Here is a 12,519-nt window from a genome sequence, read left to right as displayed (position 1 = left end):
ACCTCTGAGAAGACAGACTGGGGTACAGGAGTGGGAGGAAGCCTTAACGGTCACTCTATACCTCTAAAAAATGTGTAAACCACTGGAAACTTATAGCACGTTACATACATTGCCTATACCAAAACAGTGAAGAAGAAAAAAAAAGTTTGGATATAGCAAACCATCATAAAACTTGGTGGACATTTTTTTAAAAATGCTTTTTTAATATTTCTCGAAGAAACTACTATAAGCTTAAAAACAGGAATGACTGCACACCATCAAAACAAAGAAAGAGAGAGAAAAGAGCAATGACAAAATCTCAAAAGAGATTCTACTTCCCACCAGAAGCAAGCTCAGGAACCAGAGATCAGAGGGTTAGAGGTTTTCACTACTAAAAATAAAAGCCACCCACCCAAAGGCAGGGGGGAAATGTCCTTGAATAATAGAGCTTCTAAGACCAAATAGAGATTTCACTTTTTTTTTTGCAGTTCTCATCCTCACCCCACGTTTTCTAACACTGACCAACCCATGACAGTTCAGTTCAGTTCAGTTCAGTTCAGTCGCTCAGTCGTGTCCGACTCTCCGCGACCCCATGAACCACAGCACGCCAGGCCTCCCTGTCCATCACCAACTCCCGGAGTACACTCAAACTCATGTCCACAGAGTCGGTGATGCCATCCACCCATCTCATTCTCCGTCGTCCCCTTCTCCTCCCGCCCCCAACCTTTCCCAGCATCAGAGTCTTTTCCAGTGACTCAACTCGTCGCATGAGGTGGCCAAAGTATTGGAGTTTCAGCTTTAGCATCAGTCCCTCCAATGAATACCCAGGATTGATCTCCTTTAGAATGGACTGGTTGGATCTCCTTGCAGTATAAGGGACTCTCAAGAGTCTTCTCCAACACCACAGTTCAAAAGCATCGATTCTTCGGCGATCAGCTTTCTTCACAGTCCAACTCTCACATCCATACATGACCACGGGAAAAACCATTGCCTTGACTAGATGGACCTTGGTTGGCAAAGTAATGTCTCTGCTTTTTAATATACTATCAAGGTTGGTCATAACTTTCCTTCCAAGGAGCAAGCGTCTTTTAATTTCATGGCTGCAATCAGCATCTGCAGTGATTTTGGAGCCCAAAAAACAAAGTCTGACACTGTTTCCACTGTTTTTCCATCTATTTCCCATGAAGTGATGGGACCAGATGCCATGATCTTTGTTTTCTGAATGTTGAGCTTCAAGCCAACCTTTTCACTCTCCTCTTTCACTTTCATCAAGAGGCCTTTGAGTTCCTCTTCACTTTCTGCCATAAGGGTGGTGTCATCTGCATATCTGAGGTTATTGATATTTCTCCCGGCAATCTTGATTCCAGCTTGTGCTTCTTCCAGCCCAGCGTTCCTCATGATGTATTCTGCATATAAGTTAAATAAGCAAGGTGACAATATACAACCTTGACGTACACCTTTTCCTATTTGGAACCAGTCGGTTGTTCCATGTCCAGTTCTGACTGTTGCTTCCTGACCTGCATACAGGTTTCTCAAGAGGCAGGTCAGGTGGTCTGGGATTCCCATCTCTTTCAGAATGTTCCACAGTTTATTGTGATCCACACAGTCAAAGGCTTTGACATAGTCAATGAAGCAGAAATAGATGTTTTTCTGAAACTCTCTTGCTTTCTCCATGATCCAGCGGATGTTGGCAATTTGATCTCTGGTGCCTCTGCCTTTTCTAAAACCTGCTTGAACATCTGGGAGTTCACGGTTTACATACTGCTGAAGCCTGGCTTGGAGAATTTTGAGCATGACTTTACTAGCGTGTGAGATGAGTGCAATTGTGCGGTAGTTTGAACATTCTTTGGCATTGCCTTTCTTTGGGATTGGAATGAAGACTGACCTCTTCCAGTCCTGTGGCCACTGCTGAGTTTTCCAAATCTGCTGGCATATTGAGTGCAGCACTTTCACAGCATCATCTTTCAAGACTTGAAATAGCTCCACTGGAATTCCATCACCTCCACTAGCTTTGTTCTTAGTGATGCTTTCTAAGGCCCACTTGACTTCACATTCCAAGATGTCTGGCTCTAGGTCGGTGATCACATTATCGTGACTATCTTGGTCGTGAAGATCTTTTTTGTACAGTTCTTCTGTGTATTCCTGCCACCTCTTCTTAATATCTTCTGCTTCTGTTAGGTCCATACCATTTCTGTCCTTTATCGCGCCCATCTTTGCATGAAATGTTCCCTTGGAATCTCTAATTTTCTTGAAGAGGTCTCTTGTTTTTCCTATTCTGTTGTTTTCCTCTATTTCTTTGCATTGATCACTGAGGAAGGCTTTCTTATCTCTCCTTGCTATTCTTTGGAACTCTGCATTCAGATGCTTATATCTTTCCTTTTCTCCTTTGCTTTTTGCCTCTCTTCTTTTTACAGCTATTTGTAAGGCCTCCTCAGACAGCCATTTCACTCTTTTGCATTTCTTTTCCATGGGGATGGTCTTGGTCCCTGTCTCCTGTACAATGTCACGAACCTCCGTCCAGAGTTCATCAGGCACTCTATCAATCAGATCTAGTCCCTTAAATCTATTTCTCACTTCCACTGTATAATCATAAGGGATTTGATTGAGGTCATATCTGAATGGTCTAGTGGTTTTCCCTACTTTCTTCAATTTAAGTCTGAACTTCGCAATAAGGAGTTCATGATCTGAGCCACAGTCAGCTCCTGGTCTTGTTTTCGCTAACTGTATACAGCTTCTCCATCTTTGGTTGCAAAGAATATAATCAATCTGATTTCGGTGTTGACCATCTGGTGATGTCCATGTGTAGAGTCTTCTCTTGTGTTGTTGGAAGAGGGTGTTTGCTATGACCAGTGCGTTCTCTTGACAAAACTCTATTAGCCTTTGCCCTGCTTCATTCCGTGCTCCAAGGCCAAATTTGCCAGTTACTCCAGGTGTTTCTTGACTTCCTACTTTTGCATTCCAGTCCCCTAGAATGAAAAGGACATCTTTTTTGGGTGTTAGTTCTAAAAGGTCTTGTAGGTCTTCATAGAACCGATTAACTTCGGCTTCTTCAGCATTACTGGTTGGGGCATAGGCCTGGATTACTGTAATATTGAATGGTTTGCCTTGGAAACAAACAGAAATCATCCTGTCATTTTTAAGATTGCATCCAAGTACTGCATTTCGCGAGAGACGCCGGCCCCGGCGGCGCAGACGCGACGCGAGAGACGCCGGCCCCGGCGGCGCAGACGCGACGCAAGAGACACCGGCCCGGGCGCAACGAACCACGCAAAGAGGTGCGGCCGTGAGGAGCTACCCCACACCTGAGGCCAGGGCCGGTGGCCCAGAGGAGCTACCCCACGTCCAACAGGCGGTGGCTGCGTGGGCGCAGGAGGGCCGAGAGGAGCTACTCCGTGCTCAAGGTCAGGAGGGGCGGCCTTGAGGAGATACCCCTCGTCCAAGGTAAGGTACAGCGGGTGCACTTTGCTGGAGTGGCTGTGAAGAGATTTTCCACCACCAAGGTAAGAGAAACCCAAATAAGACGGTAGGTATTGCAAGGGGGCACCAGAGGGCAGACACACTGAAATCATAATCACAGGAAACTAGCTGATCTGATCACATGGACCACAGCCGAATGTGGTCCCCTGGAGAAGGGAATGGCAAACCACTTCAGTATACTTGCCTTGAGAACCCATGACAAGTACTCACTAAACCTCTGCTCATTTAACACCTGCAGCCCTCTCCTGGCTACTTCACTTAGACTAAGGATAACTTTTTCATGCTTCTTGCAAATGTTATGTTTGCTATCGAAAGAGCCAAAAATGAACCATTCTTCCAAAGGAGAGTTACAACAGCTTTATAAACTCTTTCAATATACTAGTGTGATGGTAAGGCAGGAAGCTGAGGTTAGAATGATTAAGAAAAGTACAAAACTTTAAAGTAGATGCACACCTGAAGTGTAGGAAAAAATGCTAATTTTCATGAATTACACCTTCTGAATATTCCCTGGTGGCTCAGACGGTAAAGAATCTGCCTGCAATGCGGGAGACCTGGGTTCAGCCCCTGGGTTGGAAAGATCCCCTGGAGAAGGGCATGGCAACCCACTCCAGTATTCTGGCCTGAAGAATCCCCATGGACAGAAGAGTCTGGTGGACTTAACAGTCCATGGGTTCGCAAAGAGTCCGACATGACTGAGCAACTAAGCGACCAAGTGCATGCACACACACCTTCTAAATCTTGATTTCTACCTTTCCCCAGCACCCCCTCCTGCCCCACCAAGTTCTGCCAGAAGAAATTTGGTAGTTCCTGGATAAACTCTTTTCATTCCCATTTTCATCCCCATTTCCTTGTCTCCATCCCCACCCTCTTAGCAAAACAAGTGCTATCTGGAATACAATAGGTGCTCAATGGTACTTACTGAGGCAAAAGGGGAGGGAAACCAACAGGAAATTGTAGTTTAGGGTTTGTCTGGCCAAAGATCACTGACATTGAGGAAGGGAGGTGGGTGGCCTCTATAGATTTGGAAAGTTCTTCTGATTATTTCCACAATCCCTTAGACTCAAGGATAAATTTGATTATTCCTCACATTCCATAGAGCCCTTTCAGTAATTTAAAAAAGAAAATGGAGATTATTTTATTGGAGAATACTGAATAATAGTTAAATACATAGTAATTGGGAAGATCCCCTGCAGAAGGAAATGGCAACCCACTCCAGTATTCTTGCCTGGGAAATCCCATGGACAGAAGACCCTGGCGGGCTATAGTCCATGGGGTCGCAAAAGAGTTGGACACGACTTAGCAGCTAAACAGCAACAAAACAACAAAGTAATTACTGAATATTTCAGAGACCTTCAACTGCTCTATTTTTAGCAAATGTCTTTTTTAAAAAAATGTTGCCAGTCTCATTTAGATCATAATCTTCCTGAAAGTAAGAATCACGATTCTGTGCAAAATGTAATTTGTTTGCCACACTAGATACATTTAAAGGAAAACAACAAAAAGAATGCCTCTTTGATCATTTCAACAAACATAACACAACTATCAATTTCTCAAGATGAACTAATACTGCTCAGTTACATGACCTAAATATGTCAAGGATAATCAGAGAACTCACACTTAAGAATTTTTTGGTCAAAAGAAAAAAAGAGGGGAAGGTAGTTTATCAAAGTCTTTCCTTACTACAGTCTTTCCCTTACTACAACTTGGGTTATATAGACATCTTCTTCAGCCTGACCAATTATCATGTGAATTTGGCTCTAACACAGCCACGGTGATGCTGGACAGGGTGACATAGAATGGAAAACAAAAACAACAAAATGACAAGATGGCAAAGACCATGAATGCAACTCAGTTTACTCAGTAAAATATTCAAACTAGGGTAATAATCACAAAACTCTCCTCTCTGATTGAAGATAAGTACAATTAAAATTATACTCTGACCCATATTCAATTCCATGGCCATCATTAACAAAAATGCAGAAAGGGGGTTGCAAAAGAAAAGCATCATTTTTAAAAGTGTGTTATTCAAAGATCACTGACTCACTGAAGAAGCACAAATAACATTTAGCCAAACAAATTTGTTTTAACAAACAGACACAGTAGAGCCTGCAGCAAGACTATTAAAATGGAAAATATTCCTCTTCCCATAGATGACAGTACCTTATACTTATCTGCTCTATTCTCCCCCTATTCCCTTAAATTAAGAATGGGAGAAATACTACCATTTTCATAATGGAAGATAAGAAAATAAAAAAAAAAAAGATATACTTGTCTATCATTTTGAAAAGCTTTACAACTTATTTATTGCCATACTTCACCATAGTTTGAAATGAGTATACTGTGATACCATACTAATATTAAAACGTAATTCTGTTCAAGTTCAAAGTGATTACAACTTCTAAGCCTATTTCAACAACATTTTTAAGAGAACTTTTCAAGTTTGCCACATAGCTATAGACTTTCAAGGTAATGAAATAATGTCAATTACATAATTATAAATGCGGTACAGTATCTATAATTTTAAATACAAGAAAAATACTAGTATGAAAAAAGTTACAGTATATTTAGTGAGAAACTGACTTCAAGTTAATCCACCAGAAACAATTTTCCTTTAATACAATTTCCAGTAACTCTGTAACATGAGGAAATAATTGAGGAAATGGTTTTCTTTAAAACAAAGCAAAACAAAACCTTAAAATGGTGAAGCGTTCCATTGTACTAAAACTACCAACCCACCAAAATAAAAGGAATCATTTATATACAATACAGCTAAGAAACATATCTGATCATAGGAGGAGGACTGGAAAAGCATTAGGTCAATGAAGTTTTGAATGAAAGAGTCAATAGACTATTCTAATGATTTATGAAATCCACATGGAAATGCCCAAAGGCTAGGACCGTCTCAAAGCACTGGCAACTGGTCAGGGAGGGTTACACTGGGTCAGCAAAGCACTGAACAGCTCAGATGACCAATCAAAAATCTGAAGCACAAAAACTGGACAATGCCAACTTCCACCAGCAAGAGAAGCTTTGAGCTTTTTCACACACCTAACAAAGAAAAATAAGACTAAACAAAAAATTGTGCATGACTTCCTAGAGTTCCCAACTGGACTCTCTGATTTCCTCTCCACTCATTCAAGTGGATACCTCACTGAAGGATTCTGATGGAACAACTGAGAAATATTGTCCATAAACAGACCACCAGCTCTGTTCCAACAGAATAACATCATGGACATGGACTTGTTAAAGCCTGACCTAAACTGTCAATAAGGAATCTTCCTACGATGCAGGAGATAGGGGTTTGATGTCTAGGTCATGAAGATCCCTTGAAGAAGGCAATGGCAACCCACTCCAGTACTTTTGCCTGGAAAATCCCAAGGACAGAGGAACCCGGCGGGCTACAGTCTTGGGGGTGGTGTAGTCAGTCCCTAAATCATGTCCGACTCTGTGACCCCATGGACTGTAGCCCAGCAGGTTCCTCTGTCCATGGAATTTCCGAGGCAAGAATATTGGAGCGGTTTACTATTTCCTTCTAGAGGGGCTCTTCCCCACCCAAGGACTGAATCTGGATCTCCTTATTACAGGTGGATTCTTGACCAACTGAGCCACCAGAGACTACAGTCTATGGGGTCGCAAAAAAGAGTGGGACAAGACTTAGTGACGAAAAAACAGCATATTGTCAGGCAGGGAGGGGTACTTCCAACAGCTGACCTTAAAGTGAAGGAATCAGCAGGTAACTTACATCCTTCATTCAGTTCAGTCATGTCTGACTCTTTGCGACCCCATGGACTGCAGAACGCCAGGCTTCCCTGTCCATCACCAACTCCTGGAGCGTGCTCAAACCCATGTCCATCAAGTCAGTGATGCCATCCAATCATCTCATCCTCTGTCATCCCCTTCTCCTGCCTTCAATCTTTCCCAGCATCAGGGTCTTTTCAAATGAGTCAGTTCTCTACATCGGTGGCCAAAGTACTGAGCTTCAGCATCAGTCCTTCCAATGAATATTCAGGACTGATTTCCTTTAGGACTGACTGGTTTGATCTCCTTGCAGTCCAAGGAACTCTCAAGAGTCTTCTCCAACTTACATCCTTACATAAATTTTATTTTTAAAAGGGGAGGAGGGAGAGGAGCCAAACTGAGTTTAGAGAAGGTTCCAAAAATTTAGACTGGTATAGTCAGGAAGGTCTGTCTTAAGGTCTGTTAAAACCTGAAAATGCTCCATCCAAATAAGAAAGGTTGAAATCAGTCCTGAATCAAATCAAAACAGTGATTCAGAAGACATTCTAAAGCACTTCATTACAACCCCAACAACAGCTTCTTCAGAAAGAACCCTCATTACAACTGACCCATTAAAGAATATCTGTCATTTTCTACAAAAAATCACTATGTTTAGAGCTGCAAAAGAGGTTAGAATAATTTAGAACAAAATTCTCAAGTTACTGAAAAGGAAATAGGTCCAGGGAAATTAAGCGACTTTCTCAAGGTCACCCAGCTTAGCAAAGGACACAGGCTGTGTTAAAAACCAAGATCTCTGGGTCTCAGAAACTGTTTTTTCCATTGTATCATTCAAGATGGCGTTAAATTATTTTCCAGGAATTTTGATAAACAACAACAACAAAAAAAGAATAGGGAGAGGGGAGGGAAGTATGCCCTTTTGAATTCCAAGTCTCTTACTCTAAGACAATCTTATAGATAGTGTTTATTTGGGGGTGGGGGGCACAATCAGATAAATGACTACAATATGTGAAATTTTTATGGATCTATTTTTTAAATAAAAAGCTACCCAAACATTGGTAGAAATTATGAAAATTATTAAATGATCAGTTTTTGGAACAGAGAAGCTTGCTCGCACCTGCTCAGACACAGTATTGGGGTACAGAATTACTCAGGGGGCATAGAATTACTTCCTTACATTTTCACCTGTGATGTTTCAATCGACACCTAAGGAAAAATGCTGCCTTTGGGGCTTATGATTCAGCGACTGCAACAGTGATTGCTGGCTGCTGAGAAATACTTATTTGAGAGGCATGGAGAGAAGAAAATACTTCCTTGGAATTTCTCTTTGTTATTTTCCCTCTTCACTGTAGAAAAGACAAATGTGAACAAATTTCCAGTCTCATCTGGTTATACAGCGCACAGAAGTTTGGTTATGTTGAAGGAGCACAACATAAATTTAGCAAGCTTTCAAAATCAGTTCGTCCAGCCAGTCTGATGAACTGTCACTAGAGCTGTCACTGGTGGGGAGAAAGAATCGGTTTTTTAGAAGCAAGCTGCATTACCTCCAAGATCAGTAAGGAACCCTACCCAAGCCCTTATAATGAATCTCTAGATTCTCACGACTGGCAAAGATATATCAGATGTTTTCATTTCACCGGGAACTCCCGAGGGCCTAGGATGGTCAGTTTTTGTTGATCTTACCTAGCTTCGTGCTTTGCAAACTGCAAGCACTCAGTAAGGTGTTAACTCCAAGGCAAATTCAAGCCAAATGTGTTTTCCGAATGATCCCCACACGGTGCCTGCCACAGCACTTGTATTTTCTACTCCAATGTTTTGTTTTTCTCTCCTCCCTCCCAATAGTAAGAGAAGTAGATGTAAAACCCCTGGGCCAACCCAATCAATCCTAAGGCACGTGCTGTAGCTTCCTGGGAAGGTGAACAGGAACAGGAACGTGGCGTAGTAGTAAACCGTAGTAAAGAGAGGAGGGAAACAAAATGGGGCACGTCACATGGTCACGGCCTGGATTTTTCTCAATTAAATATAAGAGGAAGTGTGCGTTTCCGGCCTCTGTCAGTGGGCTGGTTGGACTTTCTCATTCTTAGGATTCTGGTCTGGACGCACACTAATAGGGCCGAGTGCACAACATCCTCCGGGAAGGGGGTGGAGGGGGCGTGTGTCTGGCTCCGTTCTCCCGGCTCCAGAGGGAAGGGGTGGCGGGAGAGTGGTCGGCTACAGCCCGATGCCCGGCCCGCAGCCCAGGCCGGACCCCGGTCCAAGGCCCCCCAGTCGACCCCCTTCACCCGAGGCCCCTCCCCACCGCTGCTGCAGCACGGCCTGCGCTCGCGCTGATTGGCTCTAGCGGGGGCCAATCAGCGCCCGGCTGCTCCGCCCACTCGGGGCCAGTCTCTGCCCCGCTCTGCTGGGGCCGAGGGCTCGGCCGCCGCCGCCGCCGCCCACCATGCGCAGCGCGCGGAAAGGGGCCCGGCCGCCCCCGCGCCCTCGGGCGACCGGCGACGGACCGGGTGGGAGTCTTAGTATCAGCCTCCGCCTCGATACTAACCCCCTAACCCCGGGCCAAAAGGGGCTTGAAGGAGGGAGGGGAAGCCAAGCGCCAAATAAATAGAGGCATGCAAGAAGCAGAGGTGACCGTGGAGATGAGAAAGTGCCAGACAAAAAGGCCACACAGCGAGGTGACAGGAGGGAGGAACAGGGAAGGAGAGATGAGAGGCAGACTTGGAGGTAGGAGTCCTGGAAATCACAACTAGGAAATGCAGTGGAAGGAAGAAAAATGGACTTTTTTTCCAAGGGGACAGAACAAAATGACAAAAAAAAAAAAAAGGAACCTAAAATAAATGGCAGGAGCCTATGTCTTTGCCAAAGCCTGCTCTACCTGCCCAGCTGCAGTTTCCAAACAAAACAAACTTGAGGTAAACAATGGTTGAAGATAGCTGGCTGCTGTGCCCTTTCTGCCCTGCTTTTGGGGCTCTCCATTAACTCTCTGGGGAGAGTAGGCCACAAGTACTGCGAAATTCTGAAATGGAGCCAAAGAGAGGGAAAAAAAAAAGACAATGGCAGGAACAAGAAATAAGAGGTGTGAAATAAGGGGGATGGGAGAGGAGGGTAGGAGAAAAAAAAAATCCAGCAGGTTAGAACCCAGAAGAGACACGGAGAAGAGAAACAGAAAAGGTGATCAGACAGAAGGTGAATCAAGGGCAACCAACACTCCTGGGCACCTGCGCTCAATGCCTCCGAAACATTCTCCTGTAACAGACGGTGAAAAACATTCAACAAGCAGAGACGTTTAAAATGAGGGGTTAAGACAAAGAGCGCACACGCATCTCCAAGCCCCTCATTCCTTTTCCTGTTTTAGGTTTTACCTGAGAAATAGGAAAGACAGGCAAAGATAGCAATTGCTGAGAAGTTAGGAAAACAACGTTTTCACAAAGTAACATACTCACTCCCAGGCAAAGGGGTTTGCCACAGACAGGCTTGATTTCTTTTAGTTTCATATGATAATTACCTATTAAATTACATCTTTAAAGGCAACAGGGTAAAGGCAAACCAGCAGAATTCAGGATGTAAATGTGCCAAGTAGCATTTGTTGCCTCACTTAAAATACACAGACCCTCACCTCTCTCCATTTACATCTTACAAATACAAATTGTAGAATTTTTCTGGCATGGTGCTGTCCATTGCTGGTCTATTGCTGCTCCAAAATTATTAAGGAATGATTATATGGTTGTTCCAGAATACTATATTTTCCCTCAGAAAGTTAAGAATAGAAGATTGTTTTGTTTTGGTTGGTTTGTTTTCAATGTATCCTCTACAAAAGGAGGATTTTATTTTAAAGCCATTGTGAAAAATGAAAACTTTTATTTGGTCAACTTCCTTCAAAGCAAAATATTATTTATTCTACTTTCAAAAACAAAAACAAAAAACCCTGATCAAATTAAGAAGACAGGTGAGGAAAACTTATTCTTAGCCTCTTCTTTCTTCTTTAAAACCAAAATCTTGGTTCTGCTGGGATATTTATCCCCCCTTCAAATTCCCATTCCTTTATAAATGAGAAACTTTGCAACACAAACAGTTAAAAGTGTTAGAGGGATCCACATGTCCCAAATCATTTGAAAACAACCAAAAATTTTACTGTTGATGCACACAATTAAATCTGTCTTCTAGAGAAGGAATCATGAAAATAAATCTAAATACTAACCAAATGTTTTGCATAATATATATCCCCTAAAATCTTAGTTTGAATGTTTGTATACCTGTACCTTGTTCCAGGAAACAGCAAATGATATGGGTCAAATATTAGAATCAATAGGAATAGGAACCCAATATATTCATGAATTTCTTATGGATGGGCACATATTAAGAAGAATAATGTAAAAGCACATTTGATGAAACATATATAAGAAGGTTATCACAAGGTAATGTTTGTCAGAATAAAGTGTTTCCAAATGCTGGAAACTCTACATTGCCAACTCATCACATTATTTGCAAACTACACTCTTCTCCTCTTCCCACAATTATGACCACCAGAAAAAAGGCTCAACAGAATGAAGGGCAGGCTAATTTCCTATTAGAAATGCTTTTCATTTTCAGTACAGCCTTAGCCACAGAAAACCCGAAGCCAACTTTCAACATTTAGTGAGGCATCCACTCTAGAACTTAAAAGGCAAACAGTAAATATACAAAGGAAGAGGACAAGGTTTAGCCCTTACATTCAATGCAGATGAAAACCAAACTCTTCCATCTCCCTGACTTAATATTTCTTTTCAATGTAAAAATGTTAAGTAATTTTACAGAAGATGTACAGTAGCCCCCATATGATCTATGTGAGGGTTTCTGTACAGGCCTTTGCAAGAACAGACAACTGTAAGGCTGACACGGTGGGATGAATTTTCATAACTCTTAACTCAATAATGGGTCCCAGATGCATGCAGACTTCACTGTGTAAAAGCAGCCATGCCTGTGAGGTGATGGGTCCATGTGTGGGTAATATTTCATAAATCTTCATTCAGAAACAAAATGTCACCAATAATTACTTTTTAAAGAGAGTCATAGACAGCTATTTCTCTAAATCTGTAAGTCTAAAGCAAGCTCTTCTGAATCTTTTTAGGGCAACAGGAATAAAAATTGATGTTTCCCACTGCTACTTATTTTGCCTTGGTATTGTGAAATCACAGAACTAAAGTACACAGGGAAACTTGGTAAGATCATCCTTAAGAGCTCTGAGAAATTACCTTTAAATGCAGGGCTTAGCCCCTGGATTAACAAATATTTTTGTAGAACTGTCCCTTCTAGAGACTGACCTCAGTATATAGTCAAAAGAAAACTTCCATA

At 42.4% G+C, this 12,519-nt stretch overlaps 1 protein-coding gene across 1 annotated transcript in view; it reads right to left on the bottom strand.

The window, feature by feature from the left end:
* IRS1 (insulin receptor substrate 1) overlaps positions 1–12,519 on the bottom strand; it is a 72,973-nt gene that overhangs the window by 55,319 nt on the left and 5,135 nt on the right. The gene's annotated exons all lie outside the window — the stretch shown is intronic.

This window comes from Moschus berezovskii, chromosome 2 (genome assembly GCF_049115385.1).
Source record: "Moschus berezovskii isolate FMDL1 chromosome 2, NW_MosBer_1.0, whole genome shotgun sequence".
Lineage (NCBI taxonomy): Eukaryota > Metazoa > Chordata > Mammalia > Artiodactyla > Moschidae > Moschus > Moschus berezovskii.
The sequence above is the reverse complement of the archived record's forward strand: the minus strand, read 5'-3'. Positions and strand labels throughout refer to the sequence as shown.